General features: G+C 42.1%; 1 protein-coding gene across 3 annotated transcripts in view; it reads right to left on the bottom strand.

The window, feature by feature from the left end:
• The window catches only part of LOC136881317 (galectin-8), a 366,233-nt gene that overhangs the window by 250,148 nt on the left and 88,911 nt on the right, over positions 1-27,174 (bottom strand). Inside the window, exon 1 of one of the 3 annotated variants that reach the window (XM_067154127.2) lies at positions 19,239-19,546. The exons of the other annotated variants lie outside the window; for them this stretch is intronic. The gene's annotated coding sequence lies outside the window, so the exon portion shown is untranslated. Of the gene's footprint in view, positions 1-19,238; positions 19,547-27,174 lie in introns of those variants that run through there. 3 annotated transcript variants of the gene reach the window in all.

Here is a 27,174-nt window from a genome sequence, read left to right as displayed (position 1 = left end):
ATGCATGTATGAACAAATGCCCTCTCTCCCACTCACCGATAACTACCAACTGGGGAGTGTGTTTTATTATTGAATGAATGTTCTCGTTCAATTCACATGCAATTTAATAACAATTTAACTAAGGAAAATGACAACGACAATACAATTTATCCAATACTACATTTAATATTATATTTAAACCTATTATTAATTATATCCATTCCACACGTTATCAACCCCCTCCACCTTTTTTATTTTTTGTCCTAGATGTAATATAGTCTTCTTCGACGACTTCTACTACTACTACTACTACTACTACTACTACAATAATAATAATAATAATAATAATAATAATAATAATAATAAATTGAGCAATAGCTACCATCTCAGTGATGCAAATTCTTTTAAAAATTAAACTTTGTAGAATAAAGGGCCCGCCAAATTATCGTATGCAAAGTTTAAAAAAAGAAAACTCGTGCAGTGCATCATCACAAGTTGAATAAAAGTTTCTTTCAGCTGTACGATTAAGGAAGGTACTCTAAGCGGTTGCCGTTAGTTGTATTAAAAGTGAGCAGTTGATTAAGCAACCTCGCTCAAAGGGTTTATGAGAATTTTCTCATATGCCATTGTAATTTCTACACGAAAATCCCCCATTGTAGCTGATTTCCTACTATACAAGATATATTTAAAGGTCCCCCAAAGGTAAAAGAATAGAGGTGTTAAATCGGGAGAAACTGGTGGGAACTCAAATGCACTTAAATTCATACTATCAAGTATCCTTGCTAATTCTCATTCAGAATCCTCAAACGTCAACCGTTCTCCAAACATCATCTTTCATCATTATACGTCATACATCACATGATCTTACAGTTATGCAAGTAGTCGCATCTGTTGAGAAAGCACCATTCTACTAATTGTAATGACAATTCTATTTCGACAACAACCTACAGACACCATCTGTTAAAGGGTGTATATAATCTTTTTTGTGGACCCTGTATAGTACAAGTGATCTTTGATGCTTGTAGTATAACAACCGTTATCTACGTTACAATACTAAAACAAAGTCAATATAATAAAACGGTAGATAACAAAATAAGAATTAAAAGCAATAGAGAATTCACTTTTAAACAGGATAAAAGAAGCCACTATACTTCATAAAACGGATGACGAGAACTCTGAGAATGCTACTCTGAAGGGTTTATGAGAAGATCGGCCAGGTCCGCGCACTCCGTTAGGATTTGTATTATGGTCAAATGACCACCACAAGTATACGCCGGGGGGAGGGGGGGGGGGGGCGGCTTCTCCCTTCAGTAAGTAGAAGTGCGTTGCTATACCATGGCCGATCCGAAGACTACATAATACCATGCTTCTCTCCGAGAAACCCGAAGGGAAGTCTTCTATACCTTCGTAGTTCCTTTAACAGTTCTCACCTTATTTGAAAGAGGGGTGGCTTGCCACTCCATCTCCGTATAGAGCATCACCAAATGTCTCAGCTGAGAACGAATATTACTGGCTGGAACCTTGCAAGGCAACGGGGGGCAATGTAACCGCATTTGAGAAAGAATGTTGCTCCACCGTTCTGTAGTCCAGTCCCGATACTGCCATGTAAAATTCAGTCGTGCTATCTTGTGTGCTCGTGAGAGTTTTGATCCTGATGCAAGACGTCTCAACTTCATATTGGCCTCCTCTACACATCGACTTATTGCCCTCTCACTTACGTAAACATTTCAACTGAGCGAGTAGCTGCGCCATTTGGATCACGTAGCCGAGAGCTTGCATTTGGGATATAGTGGCTTCGAACCCTACTATCGGCAGTCCTGAAGATGTTTTTCCGTGATTTTCCATTTTCACACCAGGCAAATTACAGGGCTGTACCTTAATCAAGGCCACGGGTGCGTCCTTCCTATTCCTAACCCTTTCCTATCCCGTCGATGCCATACGACCTATCTGTGTCTGTGCGACGTAAAGCAAAATGTATGAATATTTTGGACATTTACAAGGAGACCTTTTAGCCCGAACCGCTGTAGTGTGACGGTCCCGCAAAATCTGAAGAACCAGAAATTTGTCATCCCTCTGAGAAGTACGTCTTTTATCGGAAGTACCAAACTTCCGAAACGTCCAATTGAACGCTGAAAGGTCCCATACGATGCCCCGAGAAATCATCCACCAAGGGATGGTTTCACACTACATCCCGAGTGAGTGGCATCTTTATTCCACAGAATCCGTCAGCAAACTGTCGCAATGGTCATAAGAGTGCACTGGCAATCAGACAATTGGTAACTTGAATAACAAAACAGGTGGCCGTGATTTACTGTTGTACTGGCCCACCGTACCCAACGTAATTACAATCAAATACAATAGAGACAATACGCGACACTCTGCGAAATATCGAGGGACAGCAATTAGAGCTCTGTCTAGCGGAGTGACTTGAGTTACTGATTCTGTCGTAAGAACACGTGTATTTATTTGTGAAATTATGGGGGTTATTTATGCGTTTGCATTAAGTTGACGTAAGTAAATAGTAGCGTGTGTCATTCCTTTATATCTCCTGTCAATATGAGTGGAGAGATATGTGCTGCGTTTGGCTGCAATAACTATGACGTGCAGAAGGATTCGCGGTCTTTCTTCCGTTTCCCTCGTGACAAGAAAATATAATTAAATACTGTGTTTGCATATATATTCTTCCAGTTACAAAGATATTTTTATAGAAGGCCTACTTCCTAAACTTCTGACCTGCGCGACCCATATTTTAACTGGCTTAAAATATAATAAGCTTATTTTATTGTATAGTGCAGCAGTTAACCTTCAATACGGATGTGTTGTTGTAGGTGTGATCTGTGGGTTTTGATTTAATTCAGGAAAATGCATATTCATATGTGTGTGGCTGGTTGTGTTCCAAGTTACCCCATTTGGAATGCCGTAATGCGTTGTCAAGCACTGAAGAAAATATGGGTGATTTAAGAAATGTAATGATGCAAATTTGCTTTACCGTAATGTAATGCCAAGTATTGCTTATAGGGAAATTCTGAATTCTAAATTCTAAATTTAGAGATTTTCTTTCTGTTAGTAGGCTTAAAGTTAAAAGGAAAATTGTCCAGCTCTTAAATGTAAATTCATTGAATCATGTGTGTAAGGAATGTGCCGATATTTTTATTGACAAGTGTCCTAATGCGATTTACAATGCTTTTACATGAGAAAAAACAAATCTAGCCGTGAAAGTTCAGGCAGGTATGCTAAAGCTAAAAAAAGTAATGCATAAATGAAAGATCAAGCCCTTTCACAGCAGTCCATTTCACATCTTGATTATATGTCTAATTTCAGTCTTTAAATAATAACCTGTTAAATAATTCTTCATTCATGTATCCAGAATTGCTTCAGCAACTTCGAAGTTAATATTTTAGGAACACTTTTTCTCTAGACGTAATTTATTTATCCATTTCCGTATATACGTTTCCATTGATATTTGAATTTAGCGCGAATTTTCAGGACACGCCACTAGGAGCGCCACTTGGGAATTGTCTCATTTTAACAAGGCTAAATCCGGAAGTGTCGCGTATTGTCTCTACTGTATTTGTTACAATCTTAAAATCCATCTGCAATATCTTCAACAAAGTGACGTTTCAGAGAAGAGGTTTTGTTGCTCCTCAGTTGAAAAAATGCTTACCATACTCCCATTATCCGCGAAACAGAAGTAACTGCTGGATGAAATGCTTCAATTAAAATGATCCCACTAGAAAGTAGTTCCTTTAATCGTTTTCACTTTATTTGAAAGAGGGGTGGCCTGCCACTCCATCTCCCAATAGGACATCAACAACAATAACAATAACAATGCTTACGCCCCACTAAATACTTTTAAGGTTTTCGGAGACGCTGAGGTGCCAGAATTTAGTCCCGCGGGAGTTCTTTAACGTGCCAGTAAATTTACCGACACGAGACTGACGTACAGTATTTGAGCACCTTCAAATACCACCGGACTGAGCCAGTATCGAACCTGCCAAGTTGGGGTCAGAAGGCCAGTGCCTCAACCGTCTGAGCCACTCAACCCGACACTAAATATTTCTCAGATGATCCATTTTTCGTGCCGGTCAGAGTAGAAGAAAAGCAATATTCCACGATTGTCGCCAACATTCTGCGTGGAAACAACTGAAGAAATATAGCCTAGATGCCCTAACCTACCGCGAATTTCGAATGTTGACTATCGTTTCGCGTGAGCCAACATGTACGTGTTCAAAGGCGAGCCTGTTCAATGAGGAGTACCTAAAGTGAACTCCACATTGCAGAAAATGCAAGGAAATGTTATCTTTGACAGAGGGTAATAATCTATCTCGTTACGTAGGAATTTAATTGCTCGCCGTAAAGTGTACACAAACGTTTTCTGTAGTGTTAGGTCATGCTTATATTTAGCGACGTATCCACACAGCAGAACATCTAAAATAGAGCGACTGAAAGGGAACCTGCCTCGCTGGTACAAGTGACCGAGCACGCAACCTCCAATTGTTAAAATAAATTGCCAGGAATTTGTTGGAGACACCTACATAGACGAGGCCTTCTCCTAGCTACAGTCGAATGATGTCAATGAGCTTTATTAATATAATTATGCTTCTCTGCTATTCTTATCCACCTACTTTCACCGTCCTTTTAAGTCATATTTCTTCATCCTTCAATCAATAATCATTGGTCTGCACTTAGGACTGACGTCCAGGTGACAGAATCCCTGTCAATTGTTAATCTAGTCTTTTCTTATTGCTTATTGTTTAAAGGGGCCAATCTTATCTCTGTTTTTAAATTTGTTTTACGTCTCACCGACTCAGACAGGTCTTATGGCGACGACGGGACAAGAAATGGCTAGGAGTGGGAAGGAAGCGGCCGTGGCCTGATGTGAAAATGAGAAACAACGGAAAATCATATTCAGAGCTGCCGACAGTGACATTCGAACCCACTATCTTAAGCGACTGCAGCTATCCAGGTCAGTCTCTTAAGGGGAGGCACAAAGATCCAAACTGACAAATTTGGTCATTTTCACTTTTTCATATTGCACGAATATATGGATCATTCTGCTTAATTTTCTGCTTGTTTCATTAAAATAGTCCCACACTGACTATTTTAAATGCATTTTTAAATATATTAGTGCGATGTTATTGTGACGGAAAATTCTGAACCTGTACACTGTGTTTGTTGTAAGACTTTGTTTAAATAGCTGCAGACAGGAGAAGGTACCCTAAAAGCGTTCACGTGCAAGGATAACCCATCAAAAGCCGGTATGCTCGCCAAATATCGTGAGTTGAAGGATCTTGGCCAACCAAAATGGTTGAAAGGAAAACTCAAAATTCCAACGAATGTTTCGACAACATTGCGTGATCAAAAAATCCCGAAAATGTATTTGTTGATATATTAGCATTACAAGAGCCTCCGTGGCTCAGACGGCAGTGCGTCGGCCTCTCACCGCTGGATACCGTGGTTCAAATCCCGGTCACTCCATGCGAGATTTGTGCTGAACAAAGCGGAGGTGGGACAGGTTTTTCTCCGGGTACTCCGGTTTTCCCTGTCATCTTTCATTCCAGCAACACTCGCCATTATAATTTCATAGCATTTGTATGTATGTTCAGTCTTCAGCCCTAAGGCTGGTTGGATCCTCAACAGCTCTGTCATCAGCTGTCATAGATGGCCTAGGCATCACTGAAGAGGCGTACTAGGGAAATGAGGAGTGAGGTAGTTTCCCGTTGCTTTCCTTACCGAGCCAGAAGTTGCTATTACATATCAGTCTGCCAAGCCCATTGAAATGCATACACCAACCGACCCTATGAGCAACATTTTCACACCATTCATAGCAGGGACTGGCTGCAGAAGGAATGGCATTACTAGCATCGCTCATACCTCAGTCACTTTCATAGTGTCAAAGCCAAGGAAAAGACAGAGACAGATCACTGAAAGTAACAAAATTGCTCTAGCCCATACCAGAAGACATAGTGCACTGTAAACACTAGGTCCTGCCAGCAAAGGCATTCATAGCATTTATCAGTCATTAATAAAGACACTTTGGGAGTGGCGACCCCATTGTACTAATAGCCTATATATGGTTCATGCATCACATCCCTGATCCGGTCAATGACTGGAAAACAGGTTGTAGGTTTTCATTCATGAGCATTACACTTTGTGTGTTTGATGCTGTACTGGCATTTAACAATGGTTACACTGAAAAGTACACGTCTAGGAGGACCCTGGAGTACCTCTAGCATTCAGAGCGTAAAGAAATTCGACAAACTGAAAATTTCCGAGGCGGGGATCGCAGCATCAGAAATTACCAAAAAGTGAGTTCAGGTGGCAATAAACTCAATTTGGTCGAAAATGCATTTTGTGTACAAATGCCCCGTTATCTAAAATATCGCTGGTTATATCTCCAATAAATTTTTACTATAGGCTATGGTACAGGATAGCACTATAATGCCGTGGGTCCTCTGCAAGCAAATTTTCTTCAGCAGATTATTAAAAACATTACAATGTCCGACCTTTTGAAAAAATGGAACTCTGATTAAACATTCACAGCCTTTTCTCTAATAAATATTTGTGAGTGATTGAGGATCAGTGTACTGCAGACAATGAATAAACATCTTGTAAACTAGATCTCAACATCCGACATATCCTGAGAAAATGGGGCGTTTATATCGCTATTTTAACATTGGTAATAGAGGGCTTGACGACTCCTCTTAAACGATTTCAAAGAATTTTGAAATTCATCGAACAAATCCCTTTAGAAATTATTCCACTCCCTAATTCTTCTTCCTATAAATGAATATTTGCCCCGATTTGTCCTCTTGAATTCCATCTTTATTTTCATATTATGTTCTTTCCTACTTTTAGAAGTTCCACGTAAATTTATTCGTCTACTAATGTCATTCCACGCCACTTCTCCACTGACAGCTCGGAACAACCCGCTTAGTCGAGCAGCTCACCATCTTACTGATGATTAAGATGTTGATTCATAAAGGAAACCTGAAATATTTGTTCCGAATGAGTAAATTTATAATACCAATATAGTTGGTCCGTTATTGGACATTATAAAGTTTCCAGCTAACTCATTCTTGGTTGCCAGCGTTTCGCCCCATTGTGCCAAGTTGGGCTCCTCAGTTGGTAAATGGCGCACCCATTGGCTGGAAAATTTATAATGTCCAATAACGGACCAACTATATTGGTATCATCATCTTACTTCCAAGTCTTCGCAGACCAAAGTTTGCAACATTTTCATACCACTAATCTTTTATCGGAAATCATCCAGAACAAATTGTGCTGTTTTCCTTTGAATCTCTTCCAGTGCCAGGCTGAGTGGCTCAGACGGTTAAGGCGCTGGCTTTCTGAGTCAAGTTGGTAGGTTCGATCCTGGCTCAGTCTGGTGAGATTTGAAGGTGCTCAAATGCAACAGCCCCGCGTCGGTAGATTAACCACCACGTAAAAGAACTCGCGCGGGACAAAATTCCGGCAACTTTGAGTCTCCGAAACCGTAAAAGTAGTTAGTGGGACGTGAAAGAAAGGAAGAAGAAAAAATAAAGTAGAATTATTTGAGTCAGCAAAGCGGACGCGTCTGAATATGTTAGGAGTTAAAGCTATTCGGGTAAGGGAAGATAACGAGGAAGACATAACAGATTAAAGTGTTCTTAACAGGTGTTAAAAAGGAAAGGGCACAGTGTTGGGTAGGACGGTTCAACAGGAATATTACTGCACACAACATAGTTTCTGTTAGACACGCGAATTAGTGAGCGATGTTGGGAAGATTCAACAGTTTGAGGAATTAGGACGGAAAACTGACTGTGTATTCATCCTGTGAGGGCGCAGATGAGGATCAAGTTGACAATTTCTATGAAGCACTGAGTGACATCGTAGTCAGAGTCAGCAGCAAGGATATGATAGTGCTAATGAGCGATTTAAGTGAGAGAGTTGAAGATAGAACTGAAGAATATGAGAAGGTGATTGGTAAATTTGGGGAAGATAATGGAAGCTATTAAGAATGGGAAAAGTTTACTGGACTTCTGTGCTAGTATAGGATTAGCAGTTACGAATACATTCTTCAAGCTATTCACCACTACACATGAGAGAGTTAGGGGCACCAGATCAACAACAGACTATATCGTAACAGACTTTGAATTCAGGAAACCTGTTAGAAATGTGAGGGTATTCCGGGGATTTTTCGATGATGCCGACTACTGTCGGATCTCTAGCCATTTATGGCACCGTAATCCGATGCACAATCATGTTGTGATGACACTTCGTGAACGTTTACAACAGTAAAGGCCGATACCGCACTCCATCCAAAAATGTTGGTTAGACCACTATTGCACTGATAGCTTCGATTAATTACCTCAAACAATCGGAGGGAATCATAAGGGAGGTTGTCGATACAGTATGAAACCATACTCCTTAGCACACCCAGTACTTTGGTTAAAATGAAGTAGTAATCTCACATCTTAACATGGATCGTAAAAGGATGGGGACGACGCCACATAAAATCTCGTATTAATTTGCGGTAAAACCATCGCTCTTTCACACAGTGATCTGAAAACAACGGACCTGCAGCCGAACAGTAACAAGTGAAACGAGGAGAAGATACGTCAATATAGCCAAAGCACGTGCGAAAAACAACAACCTTGTCCTAGATCACATCGTGGTTCAGACAGCCGCTATAGAAATGTAGGACACTTATCTTTTATCACGTGGGGATATACCGCCTGAGTGTGTTCAATTCCCTTGTGGGTGGGGCCGGTAGAATCCATGGACGGTATCCCCTACCCGTTGTAAGAAGAGACTAAAAGCGATAATCCCTGTGACTGCGCGAGTAAGCGACCAAGGGTCGAGTCCACTTATTGCACCAGGCTCAACGCTTTCAACTTTCCTATCGGCCTTCCTTGGTCAATTTTTTCTGGTGGTGGTTGTGATTTAAGAAAAACTACAACTTGACAACCAACCTCGTTTAACACTGACCAAAGGGAAAGAGGAAGAGGTTCGATACTTCGAAGAATGAAGGTATCGGCTAAAGAAAGTGCAGGGCCACGAAGGGCGTGAAAATGCAAGACACCCTAGGTTTCGCAAACCTAATACTATCAGTGTCTGAAAAGAACAAGAGTTGATCAAGTGAGGTCTAGTAAGTACAGTGAAAGCAAGGAAACTGGCGCATGTAACTGGACGCAATGCCGGACTCAGTCAGGCGTCCCCTGGTCATCAACTTACTCTTTCAAGTTCAGAGCCCTTCGCAACCCTGCTAGTCGCCGCTTATGAAAGGCACGGGATCCCGTAGGTGTATTCTACCGCCCCAACCCACAGAGGTATTAACCACTTTTCTCTCCCGGCCCTGGTGGTCTAGGGTTTGTTACGCCTCGGGAGCCGCATTTTCTCTTTACGTTTAATGTTAAAGGGGGTGGTTCGGCTCGTTGTAGTTCACCTTAAAACCACCACCACCACCACCACCACCACCACCACCACCAGTGTTTAATAAATCTTTCTTAATTTCAGAAAGAAACTAAAAAGGAAACTCAACAACTCACGTTACTGAATGAACACTCTCCAGAAGAAAACAGTCTAGTTTCTAAATACCTTGACTCCGTCATGCGAGACCTGAGTGCATCAAGCATGCCTCTCAAACGCACAAAATCTCACGCAAATTGAGGCGCAGAGTTCCTGTGCACAGTTCATCGGTCCCATTCGTTGCGGCTCGGACCAACGCTTCGTCTCTGGGCTACTCGGTTAAGCTCGGCTCCGATTTGAAGCGCTACGGAGCAAGTGAGGAAGAGGGAGACAGGCGGAGAGAGAGAGACAGGCATGGGGAAAGAGAGAGACAGTGCTATTGCTCCAAATCGAGGGGTGGGAGTCTGCACTCTGGTCAACCAAGCGAAGTCGTCTTTTGCACCATGCACCAGGTTCATGCACTCTGAGAGGCCCTGTTTTAGAGTCTCGTATATGCAGCCACTTCGCATAAATACAATATGTAAGTGCCTCTCAGTACAGAAATTCCGATATGAGGCAAGAAAAAAGGAAAATACTATACAACCGTAGCCAACAAGCAGAAAAATGATTATCACCATCATCATCATTTATAAGAACAATAATTTTCTACATTGAGACAAATTCCACGAACTTTCCATTTGGGAAAAGCTAATGAAAATGCTTTCAGTAAATGAAACTCAAATAGTGGTAAGGAACTATTTATTTGCATTATTTCACAGAGTATCATTGGCGACCAAGGACTACGCTAACTACTAATGTGACGTCACTGAGGTACACTTTCTATTCCAGCACGCACTATTTATACAAATCCACAGCCGCAGCATCTTTGGCGAGCAAGGCTCACTGTAGCGACTAATGTGACGTCACTTTCGTCACACATTTTCTCGTGTTACGTTACACTTACACCAACATGATAGCTGCAGTTGCTTAAGTGCGGCCAGTATCCAGCATTCCGGAGATAGTGGGTTCGAACCCCACTGTCGGCAGCCCTGAAGATGGTTTTCCGTGGTTTCCCATTTCCACACCAGGCAAATGCTGGGCCTTACCTCAATTAAGGCCACGGCTGCTTCCTTCCCACTCCTAGCTCTTTCCTGTCCCATCGTCGCCATAAGACACGTCTGTGTCTGTGCGACGTAAAGCAACTTGAAAAAAATAGGCAATATTATATAAAATGAGTTCCATCAAAATATATCAAAATTTGCTGGCTGAGGCTAGCTGCAAGGTCGAAGACCGAGGACTGAATTAAAAAGAAACCAAACAAATAAGACCTAACAAAATCGATCCTGAAATCCCTTTAAGTTAAACCTTATAAACGAGTGTTATCCTAGGGATACCCTATGATCAACTCTGTGTTTCTAACAACGAACATAGTAAGATTAGTTTCAGTCAACACAAATGATTGAAGATAGATTACGGATACTCCGGGGAGTACAGGGAAAAATTATAACATTATGGATAGCAAACTGAGAGAACAAAGTGAACGTTTGAAATTTCTAGTAAGAAAAACAGTAGGATAGTACGGGAAATCTCCAACAGATTATTTCCCAAGATACTTTCATCTTATTACTTCAGCGAACGCCCATTGTTTGACAGATAACGTGACCTTTATGGTATCTGAGGCGTGACAATGACGCGTTCCTTATCTAGTTCGTGAACTTGTCACTAACAACTGTCTTGAGAAGCTATAGGGACTTCATAGCGCTGCAGCATGGGCTGCAACGGGTTGGGATACCAATGTCTGCAAGTTTTCTCTGATGTGTTTCAGAGCAGCAGATTTTGAGGAATTTTTTTTTTTTTTTGCTAGGGGCTTTACGTCGCACCGACACAGATAGGTTTTATGGCGACGATGGGATAGGAAAGGCCTAGGAGTTGGAAGGAAGCGGCCGTGGCCTTAATTAAGGTACAGCCCCAGCATTTGCCTGGAGTGAAAATGGGAAACCACGGAAAACCATCTTCAGGGCTTCCGATAGTGGGATTCGAACCTACTATCTCCCGGATGCAAGCTCACAGCCGCGCGCCTCTACGCGCACGGCCAACTCGCCCAATTCTCGGCCAATTCCTATCCTCGCCGCCAGATTGGGGGCTTCATTCATTCCATTCCTGACCCGGTCAAATGACTGTAACCAGGCTGTGGATTACTGCTATAAAGAAGACTAGTTTATCTGATAACCTCTCAGTCCACTTCCTTGAACCAAGCATCATTAAAATGTTTGACCAGTCATGACAAATATAGCATCTTACAAAATTGCAGTTACTGATGTAAAGTTCAGGATTCATCATTAACAGTAATGTAGATACGATCCTGATGGAAAATGTGAAGTCCCTCAAAAGCAAAGAAATGAAACACTTCTAAAGCAAACCGATCAAGTTGTGTTGCGAGATGGAAATAAAAATATTGTGGAAGTTCTGGCTAGTTTGTTTGAGAGTCATCGTGATTTTAGCCGGCAAAGCTCTTCAGTCGGTTTAGTATCCATGTGAGTTTCTATGGACGTTTCATTTCTTCATACTCAGGTGTCTTCAGCGACTTTCGTTGCAGCATGGAAGGAGATGATGCTTTCAAAATAACAGATTTTCACAAGCGCCGCTTCCTACTCATAACACGACTGATATTCAAAACTATGTTTACGAACAGCTCCTGATTGGTCCTGGTCGAACATTTAATTAAATTTTCCTAGGTTGACAGTACAGTGAAAATTTGGACAGCCCAAGCTTCAAGCTGCTCTTCTTCTTCTTCGTCGTCGTCGTCGTCGTCGTCGTCTTATGTACTCACTATTGCGTGCTTCTGGTTTGGTATGCAGTGACGACGAACAAGTTTAGCCACCCAAAGAATTACGCCCAATCTCTGGCCAAGAGATGCGGGCGATTTGTAGTGTGATGTGTTGTATGTAATGGAAGATGTGTATTAAGACTAACACGAAGACGAAGCCCCCGAGCTAGATGAATTAACCAGACAAAGTTCAAATCGCCTACCCGGCCGGGAATCTAACCCGAGGTCCTCTGAACCGAAGGCTTTAACGCTGACCATTCAGCCAAGGAACCGGACGCTCTGTAGATTAATTGTGCTCCAGCAATACAGCCACTTTTGGATCCCGCATGGTTGATTATCAGCTTACATGAAGAGCTTCTGCTGGTTGCGATCCCAGGAATGTTTTCACTCTCCCAACATCTACCAATCGTAAGTGTATTATCCCACTCAGCCCTCACACATGTAAAATATATTCATAACATGAATATATTTTTCAGCTGGGGATCTGTCTGGAATTAGCGTGAACAGAAAACAGACTCCGTCATACCCTGGCAACCGGTGTTAGTCATGTATCTATACTAATGGCCAAGTGCACGAACCCTATTTAGCGCAATCAGCGTTTAAGATTCTTCCTAAACATTGTATAAATTATGATGCGAAGCGTCATTCCTGATTATAATTTAAATATCTGATTATTGTCGCTTAAATTTAAACAGTTCGAGTGATTACCAAATATAAACAGTGATTAGCAGTGATCGTAAAATGGCTGCAAGATACGAAGATAATTTTGAATGATGAACTGCTGTATGTGTAATATCAACTGGAACAGAATGCATATAAGCGCAAAGAATGTCCGACTCGTTGGCTGAACGGTCAGCGTACTGGCCTTCGGTTCAGAGGTTCCCGGGTTCGATTCCCGGCCGGGTCGGGGATTTTAAGCTTAATTGGCTAATTCCAATGGCACGGGGGCTGCGTGTATGTGTTATAATTTCATCCTCATCATGACGCGCAGGTCGCCTACATGCGTCAAATAGAAAGACCTGCACCTGGCGAGCCGAACCCGTCCTGGGATATCCCGGCACTAAAAGCCATATGACATTTCATTTCAGCGCAAAGGTATAATACTGGAGAGACATCCTTTTGAAGAACTTATTTTTAGAAAATTCATTTATCTAAACAAATAGTTTAATTTATTCTCGAAATAATGCAAAATAACCTGCAATTTCCAAAACTGAGGAATCATCCTGTTTCTGTTAACAATTTGCGATTTTATTCCATGTTTCTTCTTTCTGTTTTATGGTGACTGTATATTTTCAATGACGTCTTTGTGTCTGATAAATAATTTGCTACAACGTCTGTTTCAAAATCGGAAAAATAAAGACTTTTTTTTCCCTTCCATGTCGCTAAAAAGTACATTCACGATGAAGAAATAAATATTCTTCCGACTAACAAATAATAATAATAATAATAATTATAATAATAATAATAATAATAATGTTGTTTTTCGTCCCACTAACTACTCTTACGGTTTTCGGAGACGCCGAGGTGGCGGAATTTTGTCCCGCAGGAGTTCTTTTACGTGCCAGTAAATCTACCGACACGAGGCTGACGTATTTGAGCACCTTCAAATACCACCGGACTGAGCTAGGATCGAACCTGCCAAGCTGGGGTCAGAAGGCCAGCGCTCAACCGTCTGAGCCACTCAGCCCGGCCCGACGACTAACAAAGGAAAGGCGAAATCGCCGTAGAGCGTTCATATTTTACAGTTCCCAAGCAAAACTTCACGGTAGTTTTATAATTCCACTGCCAACTAAACGTGCTTAACTGATCAGTGATCATTGATTAAGAATGGTGCTCCAGAATTCCTTGTAACCAGTCATCAAATATAAAAATATGTTTACGTACACACTGGTTAGCCGAATCTTAAACAAGGCTGATGCACTTGGCCGCAAGTCATCAACTTTCTCACGTTATTACAGTGTGCTAGAATACTGTCTACTCATATAATAGGTACAAATGCCGTATTTTTAACAGGTTTCCACTGTCACAGCAAAGCCCCCTTATACAAGGTAAAGTCATCGAAGGCAATTATTCGTGATCTATGTGTATTAGGTCAGTAGCATAATATTACACACACTGCTATAAGAACGTAAGCTTATTTCTTCGCGAAAAATACTTAATTGAACCTCTACACTCCTGTAATCTAGTACAGACACTCCAACTACATGGGAAAAATTCGAATTGTCGATATGCACTAGCTCTCTCATCTACTAAGTAGAAAAACATATCTGTGACTCATCTTTTCCATGTAATCAACTGTAATGTGAATGGGCTGACCCTATCGTAAAAAAAAAAAAAAAAAGAGGCTCCCGACACGATATGTCTCAGGTACGCTTCCCAGCGACTTCCAAGTGCGATAATTCAATAGATAGAATTTCCAACTTCACACTGTACACCAGGGTCCTACACATCCAATACAAATATAATCATTTCAACAGTCTATCTGTAATGTAAATTAGTGTCCTTATTCGAAGGTGGTGCAGTTCTTTTCAGGCATACCCCCAATGTAGGTGAGCTGTATGCACCATTTTAACCACATGCTAGCACTCCTGCCAATCAAATTTCTGACAGTACTGGGAATCGACCCCAGGTCTCAGAGGACGCCAGCTACTAGTGCTAACCGTAACACTACGGAGGCGGATAGTCTGTTTACGACAGACTCGTATTTAATCTCCCTTCTGAAATCAGTTTGTGCTCCTGCATCACCAGGCCGTTTGCCAAGATTTCTCAAGGTCCCAGAGTACCACTTTAAGGATGACATACACACATGTTTCGATCACGGAAAGTTCTAACGTTTCTCAAATACTTTCTTGTATTTTTAATAAATACATTCATTTACGATATTCAGTGTTCGCCGTCAGACTGTTCAAGGCAATGAACATCGGAGGGATTCGGAATAGATTAGCGATAACTTAGAAAAAAAAAGAGAGTTATAAACATAGCTTGTACGAACAATGGCAAATACAGAGTAGAAAGCAAAGTTAGAAATTAATACATTCGGCAGACCTGACAAAGTTGACTAATAAATATATCTGAGGAGGAAAGAGAAAAATTATCAAGTAAATTGACATCACTGAATGTTTCATGTTCATAAAAAGACGTCAGGCCCCATAAATTTGACAACGGAGATTTATTCGACTGCATTGAGGGTGTGATTATTATTATTATTATTATTATTATTATTATTATTATTATTATTATCCGACCCCTTGGCTGAATGTTCACAGCATTGGGGCCTTCGGTTCAGAGGGTCCCAAATTCGATTCCCGGTCAGTCATTTTAATCGCGTTTGATTATTTTGTCTCGGGGACTGGGCGTTTGTGTCTGTCCCAACATTCTCCTTTTCATATTCACACACTACACGCAGAAACATACAACAGTGATTACATCCCTCCAAATAGGTCTGGTGTCAGGAAGGGCATCCGGCCGTAAACAGGGCCAAATCCTCATGTTTGACAGTTCGCACCCGCGATCCCACAGGAGCAGGAAAAGCTGTAGAATATTATTATTATTATTATTATTATTATTATTATTATTATTATTATTATTATTATTATTATTATTTCGCATGCAACAGATTTCTTCTATTTTTTTAGGACTATACCATAAAGAAAGCCTCCATTTAGGGATCGTTAAAGAGAGATTCTTCAGGTACGTCTCAGACTCCAAGAAGAGAGAGAGAGAGAGAGAGAGAGCGAGAGAGAGAGAGAGAGAATATGAAGAGATACGTGTATTTACTTTTGACACTGTGTGAACGAGCATTGTACACATTGCGTACTCTTTATGCTTGTCAATCTGAAAGCCTAGACCACTTCATCCGATTCCAAACTTAATGCCTGGTCATCTAGCGCCGAGAAATGGAAAAGTTTAATTAAAAAATACAGGAATTAATGACAGCAGAAACAAAAGATTCAGGAGAAATCCTCGCCTATCTCTAGTTTCTCTAGCATTAATTAAAGCGAAACCGCACAATATCTTTTTTGCTAGTTGCTTTACGTCGCACCGACACAGATAGGTCTTATGGCGACGATGGGACAGGAAAGGGCCAGGAGTGGGAAGGAAGCGGCCGTGGCCTTAATTAAGGCACAGCCCCGGCATTTGCCTGGTGTGAAAATGGGAAACCACGGAAAACCATTTTCAGGGCTGCCGACAGTGGGATTCGAACCTACTATCTCCCGAATACTGGATACTGGCCGCACTTAAGCGACTGCAGCTATCGAGCTCGGTACCGCACAATATCAAAGGCCTGAAATGGAGCTATGAAAGTCTGATATAGCCTGAACCACAGCACAAACTTGCTTGCAGTATTCAGAGCCTTTTACAGAACTACCTTTAATTTCTTCAAAACACCATATACATATATTTCGTAACTGCAATTTCTCCATTCTAGTTCTGAACGGTGTTTTAAACTATGTTGAAAATGTTCTCGCCCCTCGCAATTCTGCAAGCAAGCAAGCATATCGGGACCTCCAGTGTTACATGGAATTTGAACAACAGGGACTTAGTTTTCTTTTCAAAAATTCCACATGCATTGGTCGGGATACGAATAGAGGCCGTCTTGGGGCCCATTGCCTTGAACGCCTGCCGCTTAGCAAGGAACGAGTTGAACATCTCTAAAACCCTCTCCCTAAGCTCATCCGAAAGTACTCCGCGAAGAAGGGGGAGTGATATTTTCCCACTGGAAGAAAGGAAACTCTTGCATCAGTAATAAGAGAGGTATGTCATGCGGACAATGGACAGAAGCAATTAAAATGAACTGTAATGTCATCCCAGATCGATCTCTCCCTGGAAGGAGCTTTAATTCACCCCGTTGCAGAAGATGCGACAAGTTTGAAACCTTACCTCATGTATTAGGATTCTGTCGTAAAGGAGAACTGATTAGAATCTATCGGCACAATACAGTTCGCACATTGATTGCTGGAAGCCTCCGTAAACAACACCACATGGAGATTGATGAAGTAGGATGTCTTTCCATAAATGTGTCCACAAGGCGAGCTGATTGGAATAACTTACCAAGGGAGATGTTCAACAAATTTCCAATTTCTTTGCAATCATTTCAGAAAAGGCTAGGAAAACAACACATAGGGTATCTGCCACCTGGGCGACTGCCCTAAATGCAGATCAATAGTGATTGATTGATTGATTGATTGATTGATTGCTTGATTGATTGATTGATATTGATGTTGTCATCAATCGGGCGAAAGGTACGGGTATGCTGATTGATCCCACTGTAAGATTCGAGGAAAATGAACAGCAGCCTCGATTAGTGTGAAAGGAGAAGGCCATATATGAACCATGCCTTGAGGATCTCGGAAAGAAGATGAATTACAAAATGGGAAGTCTTTGGCCTTATGATTGGCGCGAGGAGACGCTCAACTTAAGAATAAACAAAATCCCGGACACAATTATCCATAGTTAACTCGGCATTGAAAAATTAATTGGCGATTGTTTACGTGATTAGAATTGAGGAGCTATCTGACGGTGAGATAGCGGCCCCGGTCTAGAAAACCAAGAATAACGGCCGAGAGGATTCGTCGTGCTGACCCCACGACACCTCGTAATCTGCAGGCCTTCGGGCTGAGCAGCGGTCGCTTGGTAGGCCATGGCCCTTCAAGGGCTGTAGTGCCATGGGGTTTGGTTTGGGGTTTGGGTATTGGCGATTGTTAGATACTGCTTGTACTGCCAAACTTTAGGAACCATGTATTGGATCTTATTTTTTCAAATAAAATCTGAAAGAGACAATCTGCCTGATGGTGGTAATCGTAATCTTGAGTTATGACTCAAGCCCTGCTTAATCCAAGCGTCGATAAAATAAATATTCATATGAACTGATTAATAGGCCAATCTTTTGATTCCCTAATAGGGGTGGGGCGGCTATCCGGTGGCTTCTCCTTCCACACGTAACCCTAACACCAAGCAGTTTGTATCTTTTCTTCCGCTCAGCAATGAAACAAAAACTTTTAAGTATGACGGAACTGCACGTGTGTCATTTCACAAGCGCATTCTGCAAAACCATTTCCTGGTCTGTGGTTTAAAAGCCTGTCCTCGCTTGGCTACAGGCAGCTATCCGAGTTCCCTTTTAACAACCGAACTTTTAACTAAAAGACAGGCGCAGACAGACTCAAGCCGCCCGGTTTAAAACTGAATCGGTATAGACTTCTGTTGAAGATACAAAATTCTGCCTTTTATACGAGATAAGAGCAGATCACTTGACACACTGATATTGATTAATTAGACAATATGATGTTCGAAGAAATTGCAATCGAAATACTTAATAACTAATCTTAATTATTTAAACGTCAGGAAATATAGACATTTCTGGCTGATGTTTGAACGTATCCCTATTTCCTAATTAATATGAATGCGTTTTGCAACGCCAGTTAATCACGCCTTTCCTGCTGAATTATTTTCGAACAGAAGCGGTCACTATTAGACACATAGGATAATGCATTACTAGAACTGTCCATACTTCCGAAGATTTATACCATCCAATCAGCTTGAACTCTAACATTCTCAGCCACGAAAGCGTATAAGTTTTCATCAGTTACTAGCCAACTTGTTCATGGTTGAATACAGTCCTTCTAGAAGGATACATTTTTTTTTTTCCGAAACGAAGAAAACAAAGTCAAGCTCATAAATACAAATGGCTAAATATACGTCAGGAGCTGCAAAGAGCAGAAAACGGAGAACACCTTTAAAACAACGTCTTACAGAAAGTCTTGGAATTAAGAGGAAGGAAAACATATCCAAGATCAGAACTTCATCCCAAACATACAGCTGTTAGAGAATGTGTACCAAATCATTACTTCAGAATAGGAACATACATTCGACATGGACAATTGTTCTTTCAAAATTCGATTTGCAGTATTTAGAGAGAAAGGTATACAGTCAAAACTCACCGTTCCAGAAAAAAAATTATCAAGAATTCAATTCTTGAAGTTAAGCAATTTAGATGTATACATACCTATCTAAAACGAAGGAGAAAAATGTCTTCGCTTCTTTATTTCTGAACACTTCACATCAACACGTTTTTTGAATCTTACATGTCACGTAATTCTATAATTCAGTACATGTGCACCCTTAAAATTCCCGACTGGCTCGCAACACTGTTATGAAAATCACTGCGTCATTTGTTGTGAGTACGTACATGTTATTACAGACACTGAAATAGGTGTGCGCAATTGGATACTACGCTAAGCGAATGGTTTCAATCGAACCCCGCCTCCTTCAAGGTAGAGCAGAATGGCAATGTGATTCATCGTGACGTCGAGTTTGTCTCACTGTGCTACCGACAAAAAGACTCAGCGCAGTAGTGGAGCTGTACAGCGCAGGCGTGGGGAAAACAGCTGAGAGCTCGGCTAGGCGAGCTGTTTACACGGTACGCGGGGAAGTGATCGAAATGGAACACACGTGTGTGTGACCTACACTGGAGGAAACGTTGTTCAGAAAGGGTTGCGTTCACGTGTCTTTGTGTAATGTCCGTATTGAAATTAAGAAAATAAAGTATTCTCAAAATATATTTGCAAAATAGGCCTACATTCTTAATCCACTGCAATGGGAGCGGGCTGGCGCTAAAGTCAAACAACTAGGCTTCGGACACGAGTGTCTCAGGCTCGCATCCCAGCGACTACGAGTGCGATACTTCAGTAGAGAACATTTTCAACCTCCCTCTGCACACCAGGGTCCTAAACACCCCAACACAAATATAATCGTTTCTAGAGTCTGTCTGTAATATAAATTCGTGTCCTCATTCAAAGGTGGTGGTTATTTTCAGACATACTTCCAGCTGAGGTGAACAGTATGTAGCATTTTAACCAAATACCAGCTGCCAATCATACATTCCTCTCAGTACCAGGAATCGAACCCGGGTTTCCAAGGATGGCAATAGTGCTACCCGTAACACTACGGAAGTGGACAGTTTGTTTCCTCTGAAATAAGTTAGGGCTCCTGCATCAGCAGGCCGTTTGCCAAGATTTCTCAAGGTCCCTGAGTATCTTTTTTTCTTTTTTTCTTTTTTTTTTTTTTGCAAGTTGCTTTACGTCGCACCGACACAGAACATAATGGCTACGATGAGATACGGAAGGACTAGGAGTGAGAAGGAAGCGGCCATGGCCTTGCTGTGAAAGTGGTAAAAAACGGAAATCCGTCTTCAGGGCTGCAGACAGTGGGGTTCGAACCCACTATCTCAAGAATGCAAGCGCTCATAGCTGCGCTCCCCTAACCGGTCGGCCCACTCACTCGGTGAGTATCACTTTGCAAATGACCCTCCCATAATAATAATAATAATAATAATAATAATAATAATAATAATAATAGACTGCATAGTAATCTTAACTCACAATATCCCAACAGCCTAAATATGTTTTTTTAAGATTAAACTCCTAAAAGCTCCTAAAAGAAACACTGGAGAAAATCGGTAGGTATCATTAAAACAACAGAATAATTTTCCTGCAAAGAACAAGCACCAAATTAAACTGGAAGGAAAATGCAGAAAAATCAAACGAGTCCCATAATTTAAATACTTTGGTGAAACAATTCAGAAAAGCAGAATCGAAACCAGTCTCCTGTTCACAAACTTGTGAGATCGAATCCCGGCACAGCCTCGTGTCAGTAGATTTACTGACATGTAAAAGAGCTCCTGTGGGACAAAATTCCATATCATTGGCCAGCACCTAACCACTAACTATCATCATCATCATCTGTTTACCCTCCAGGTTCGGTTTTTCCCTCGGACTTAGCGAGGGATCCCACCTCTACCGCCTCAAGGGCAGTGTCCTGGAGCTGCAGACTCTTGGTCGGGGGATACAACTGGGGAGTATGACCAGTACCTCGCCCAGGCGGCCTCACCTGCTATGCGGAACAGGGGCCTTGTGGAGGGATGGGAAGATTGGAAGGGATAGGCAAGGAAGAGGGAAGGAAGCGGCCGTGGCCTTAAGTTAGGTACCATCCCGGCATTCGCCTGGAGGAGAAGTGGGAAACCACGGAAAACCACTTCCAGGATGGCTGAGGCGGGAATCGAACCCACCTCTACTCAGTTGACCTCCCGAGGCTGAGTGGACCCCGTTCCAGCCCTCGTACCACTTTTCAAATTTCGTGGCAGAGCCGGGAATCGAACCCGGGCCTCCGGGGGTGGCAGCTAATCACGCTAACCACTACACCACAGAGGCGGACACCACTAACTATGCCACTCAATACTCCTTTCTTCCCCACCTCTCTCAGTTTACGTCTTACCAGTTGTAACACCCTGGATATGAGAGGACATGAAACTCTCCGCTTTTCATGATTGCTCATCCAAAAAAATTCTAGCGATCTAGACCTTTGATGAGTCACGGGTCACAGAAAGGCCACGTAGCATGCTAAAGAGAAATACGGTTGTCATATTTATTAGATGGTACTATCTTTAACATGTCTTTTACATTTAGAATCCATTCATTTCGCCTTTGTTCAGCGTTCTCACTGCGAACACGAAACCGCAATCTCATGATGTGTGATATTTTGTTCTCTCTCTCTCTTATAATTTGCTAATGTATTCCTTTACAACACGTTATCGTTTATCCAGTTCAACCTCATTCAGTTATTTCACGTATATTTGATACGCTTCCCATTTATTATGGGTCGGTTCATATGTTCTAAATACGTGTCCGACTCGTTGGCTGAACGGTCAGCGTACTGGCCTTCGGTTCAGAGGGTCCCGGGTTTGATTCCCGGCCGGGTCGGGGATTTTAACCTTAATTGGTTAATTCCAATGGCACGGGGGCTGGGTATATGTGTTGTCTTCATCATCATTTCATCCTCATCACGACGCGCAGGTCGCCTACGGGAGTCAAATAGAAAGACCTGCACCTGGCGAGCCGAACCCGTCCTGGGATATCCCGGCACTAAAAGCCATACGACATTTCATTTTTTTTTCTAAATACGTAAAGTAATATTCGCGAGATGGGTTAGGGTAATGTGATTGCTAACAAGGCAAAGCAAAAAAAGTGGGCAAATTCACCTCCGTACAGGCCATGAAGGCCCTTGTAGGGGTGGAAGGTAAAGGTTTCCACTATCCATAACCTCGGCACTTGGTGCGGTAGAGTGGTCAACTCTACGTCTGGCCACCTTTGCTCCAGAAATTAACCTGGCACTTATTTTTATAAATAATGTTACTGTGTTTACGTACCACTAACTACTTTTGTCGGTTTACGCCGAGGTGCCAGAATTTTGTCCCGTAGGAGTTATTTTTACGTGTCCGGCTCCATGGCTAAATAGTTAGCGTGCTGGTCTTTGGCCACAGGGGTCCCGGGTTCGATTCCCGGCAAGGTCGAGAATTTTAACCTCAATTTGGTTAATTTCGCTGGCACGGGGACTGGATGTCTGTGTCGTCTTCACCATCATTTCATCCTCATCACGAAGTTCAGGTCGCCTACGGGAGTCAAATCAAAATATCTGCATCTAATGAGCCGAACTGTCCGACTCGTTGGCTGAATGGTCAGCGTACTGGCCTTCGGTTCAGAGGGTCCCGGGTTCGATTCCCGGCCGGGTCGGGGATTTTAACCTTCATTGGTTAACTCCAATGGCTCGGGGGCTGGGTGTTTGTGCTGTCCCCAACATCCCTGCAACTCACACACCACACACAACACTATCCTCCACCGCAATAACACGCAGTTACCTACACATGGCAGATGCCGCCCACCCTCATCGGAGGGTCTGCCTTATAAGGGCTGCACTCGGCTAGAAATAGCCACACGAAATTATTATTATGAGCCGAACTTGTCCTCGGACACTCCTGTCACTAAAAGCCATACGCTATTTAATAATTTTTACGTGCCAGTAAATCTCCCGACACGAGGCTGACGTATGTGAGCACCTCCAAATTCCAGGAAATTACTAAGCATGGATATGTCAAACAGTGACACTTGTACGGAGGACCAAGGAGGGTTGGAATGCAGAAGCAGAGGAGAGGAGGTCTTCTCGGCAAAAAAAGATAGATATAGATGGTTTTCCGTGGTTTCCCATTTTCACACCAGGCAAATGCTGGGGCTGTACCTTAATTAAGGCCACAGCCGCTTCCTTCCCAATCCCAGCCCCTTCCTGTCCCATCGTCACCATAAGACCTATGCAGGGAGTGAAGAATACAGGGAGATGCCTTGGAGCTCTGAGAGTGAAGCCCAATGACAGTGTTCTACATAGGGGGCGTGGTCGTAAATAGGCGCGAGAACGCATGCTACTTTTGATAGTCAAATCTGTCACAGCTCATTGAAGTGAATACGGTGGACGCAAATTTTAATTGTGAGAATTTTCAGATGCTAACACTGTACGATACGCTAAAACGTAAAAAAGGTACTAATATTTAGTTGATGTTGTAGTAGCTCTTACAATGTCGTGTGGTGCATACGGTTGCACGGGTTACGGAGCGCAAACATATCTACTAAATGTCACTGTATTATTTGTCCCAAATGGAGCATAATAATTGATTTTACACAAATAAAGTCTAAAATCTACGGTAAATTAAGAAATAGTACGAAATATTTTACTTGCAGAGAATAATATGGATAGGGTACATACTTTACTACCTTACAACTATTTTTTCTGCTACGTCGCAGCGCTTTCGTATGTGTTTTGTTTGTTTAACACTTTCGTGTGACCGAGCTCGATAGCTGCAGTCGCTTAAGTGCGGCCACTATCCAGTATTCGGGAGATCGTAGGTTCGAACCCCACTGTCGGCAGCCCTGAAGATGGTTTTCCGTGGTTTCCCATTTTCACACCAGGCAAATGCTGGGGCTGTACCTTAATTAAGGCCACGGCCGCTTCCTTCCCACTCCTAGCCCTTTCCTGTCCCATCATCGCCATAAGACCTATCTGTGTCAGTGCGACGTAAAACAACTAGCAAAAAAAAAAAAAAAAAAAAACTTTTGTGTGCGATGTCTTTACTCACTGAAGTTGTTTGAATTAATTAGGTGTCGTTTTCTTCGTGTTGCTCATTCGTTTTGTGCCGTAACTCATTCATTAAATGATATATTTATTGGTCCAGAGATCATGCTATTTTCCTTTCAACAAAAAAAGTATTATATTTATTGGTCCAGGGATGATGCTATTTTGCTGTTTGAACTGCCCGCGCTAGTCATATGGAAAAAGATAATGATAATGCACAGATATAGCACTCCCATTCGTCGATGCTAGTCCTGGACAAATACTTTAAAGTATTTGTCCTGGACCTCAATAAAGAAACAAAAGACGGCACGAGCAGCGGAATACAACATAAGGTAGTCCCGTCTACAGCCCGGAAGTATGTATATATATTTCTCGTAACGACAGTATTTCTTAATTTACCGCAGATTTTTCACTTCATTTGTGTAAAAGCAATTATTATGTTCCACTTGGGACAAATATTACCGTGACATTTCGTAGATCTGTTTGCGCTACATAACCAGTTGCACGAATCGGAAATCCACAAATATTCCTGGAATAACATTTCACAGGTAAGATTTTAAGTATGGCTTGAAATATGTAGTATGGTATATTATATTACCTCTAGTGTTATTGTGCTAGTATTTCGGAGTCTGAGAAGCACCGTCCACATTTTGTAAGAATTTTTAGGTTAGATTTGTTGTTTATAGTCAATTTTTCCTGAGGTTTCTTGTTCATGAAGAAAGGAGAACAGAGTGGATTAAGGCCATTAGAAGGGAAAATTGGATACCTTCTCCTTTCGCCAGAATATGTTCAGCACATTTCAAACCGGAATTGTTTGATAGGTCCATGAATAAATTTGTTTTGAAGGAGAATTCAGTACCTAATATTTTCGAAGCATTCCCTTCTTACCTACAGAATTAGAGCACTCGAGGCCTAGAGAGTTTTCATTTTCACGCCCTTCGTGGCCCTTGTCTTCCTTTCGCCGATACATTCATTTTTCGAAGGGTCGGATCCCTTTCATTTTTCCTCCTAATTAGTGCCAATAGAGGAAGGTTGCCCAGTTGTACTTCCTCTTAAAACAATAATCACTACTACTACCTCTAAAATACATATCCCCCTATGGGTGAGGGTAGAATAAGGCCCACGGTATTCCCTGCCTGTCGTAAAAGTCGCTGTGGAGTTGGGGTAGTAGAACAACACCCACGGTATGCCCTGCTTTTCGTAAGAGGTGATTGAAAGGGGCCCCAGGAGCTCTCAATTTGGGAGCGTGGGCTGGCAAGCACGGGGCCCTAAGCTGAGGCCTGGCATTTCTTCCACTTACTTGTGCCAGGCTAATTTTAATTTTATGTCCGACCACCGATGGTCAACTCTTGTTCTTTTCCGACCCCGACGCTATGAGGATTCGAACGCTAGGGAGTCTTTCATTTTCTCGCCCTTCATGGCTCTTGTCTTTCTTTGGCCGATATCTTCATTTCTCTCTGATTAGTGTTAATAGAGGATGCTGCCTTGTACTCCCTCTTAAAGCAATAATCACCACCATGTGTGTCCAGCTCCATGGCTAAATGGTTAGCGTGCTGGCCTTTGGTCACCGGGATCGATTCCCGGCAGGGCCGGGAATTTTAACCATCGTTGGTTAATTTCGCTGTGTCGTCTTCATCATCATTTCGTCCTCATCTCGACGTACAGGTCGCCTACGGGAGTCAAATCAAAAGACCTGCACCTAGAGAGCCAAACATGTCCTCGGACACTCCCGGCACTAAAAGCCATACGGCATTTCATTTACCACCACGTGTCTTAAAAGGCGATTCAGGGGACCTAAAGGGGCTTTTACCTTCGGAGTGTGGTTTGGCGTCCAAGTGGCCTACGGGGCTCTTAACTTCGGAGTGTGGGTTGGCGTCCAAGGGGCCCTTAGCTGAGTAATGCATTGTTTCCATTTGTGTCAGAGGATGGTTTACTTGAGGTTTGTACGTCCTATTAAAACAATAATCACCACGTAGTAAGCAGTGTTGCTATGTCCAGTTTTATGATTTATTGCGCATTCCCGTAAAGCATTCAGATTGCGTTATGCCCTTAATAATAGCCTACTCCTTATCTCTACTGGTATCTGGTGAAGATTTGCATCTCCTGTTTTTAAGATACTCGGTTTATTAGTACCGACAGTCAACTAGCGAGAGAGTAGATTTAAGGCTGCGGGTCATGAGAAACGCTTCCTTAGAGCTCAGTAAAAAAAAAGCATTAATAAGTCTGTTTGCCAGAAAATTTTGTTACAGTTAATCGCCGTGTTATTTTGAAAACGATTGTACTTAATTGGGCGATTCGAAATTTCCCTACTCCCGAGAAAATGTTTTAATTTGTATATATCCACAACGTAAGAATTGCCATGTTTTGGTAACCATGGTGGGCGTGGCCTTTGGCTTCAAGCGACAGCCACAGAGAATAGTGTAGCGGGCAGCTCCCTGTATTCTTTACTCCCTGGACCTATCAGTGTCGGTGCGACGTAAAGCAACTTGTATAAAACAAAACAAAACAAAACAAAAAGATAGATAGACTTACACCAAAGAGGTAGGCCAGGTCTTCAATCGAGGCTATGAGAAGTACTGTACTTGTCTACTAATGTCAACTCCGTGCAAGTGTCACTATCCTGTTTCTGACTCACCAAGTACTGTCAAGTAGAGTGAAGGGCTCCGTGCAAATGTTACTCATTGCACGTGTTCCAACCTCAACGGCACAACTGCTTCTCCACCAGAAACCAGTTGGCCCTTTGACTTTGAAGCATTCAGAATCGATTGTATGCGTAACTTAAACTGCTTAATGCTGAAAATAAAATAATCAAAAACTGATGGGGTATTTAAAAAAAAACCTTTGAACACGGTGCTGTAGACAAACACTGGACTGAAGACATTAATCGCTGCTGCTAACGTTTTAATGGGGAAAAACAACGAAGATGGAATTGAATTAGGTAACAGTTCGTTTCATGCCAAAACTCAAATATTGTCCCCTTTATTCAG

This window comes from Anabrus simplex, chromosome 9 (assembly GCF_040414725.1).
Source record: "Anabrus simplex isolate iqAnaSimp1 chromosome 9, ASM4041472v1, whole genome shotgun sequence".
In the NCBI taxonomy this organism is placed as follows: Eukaryota; Metazoa; Arthropoda; class Insecta; order Orthoptera; family Tettigoniidae; genus Anabrus; species Anabrus simplex.
This window is presented reverse-complemented; position numbering and strand designations above follow the sequence as displayed.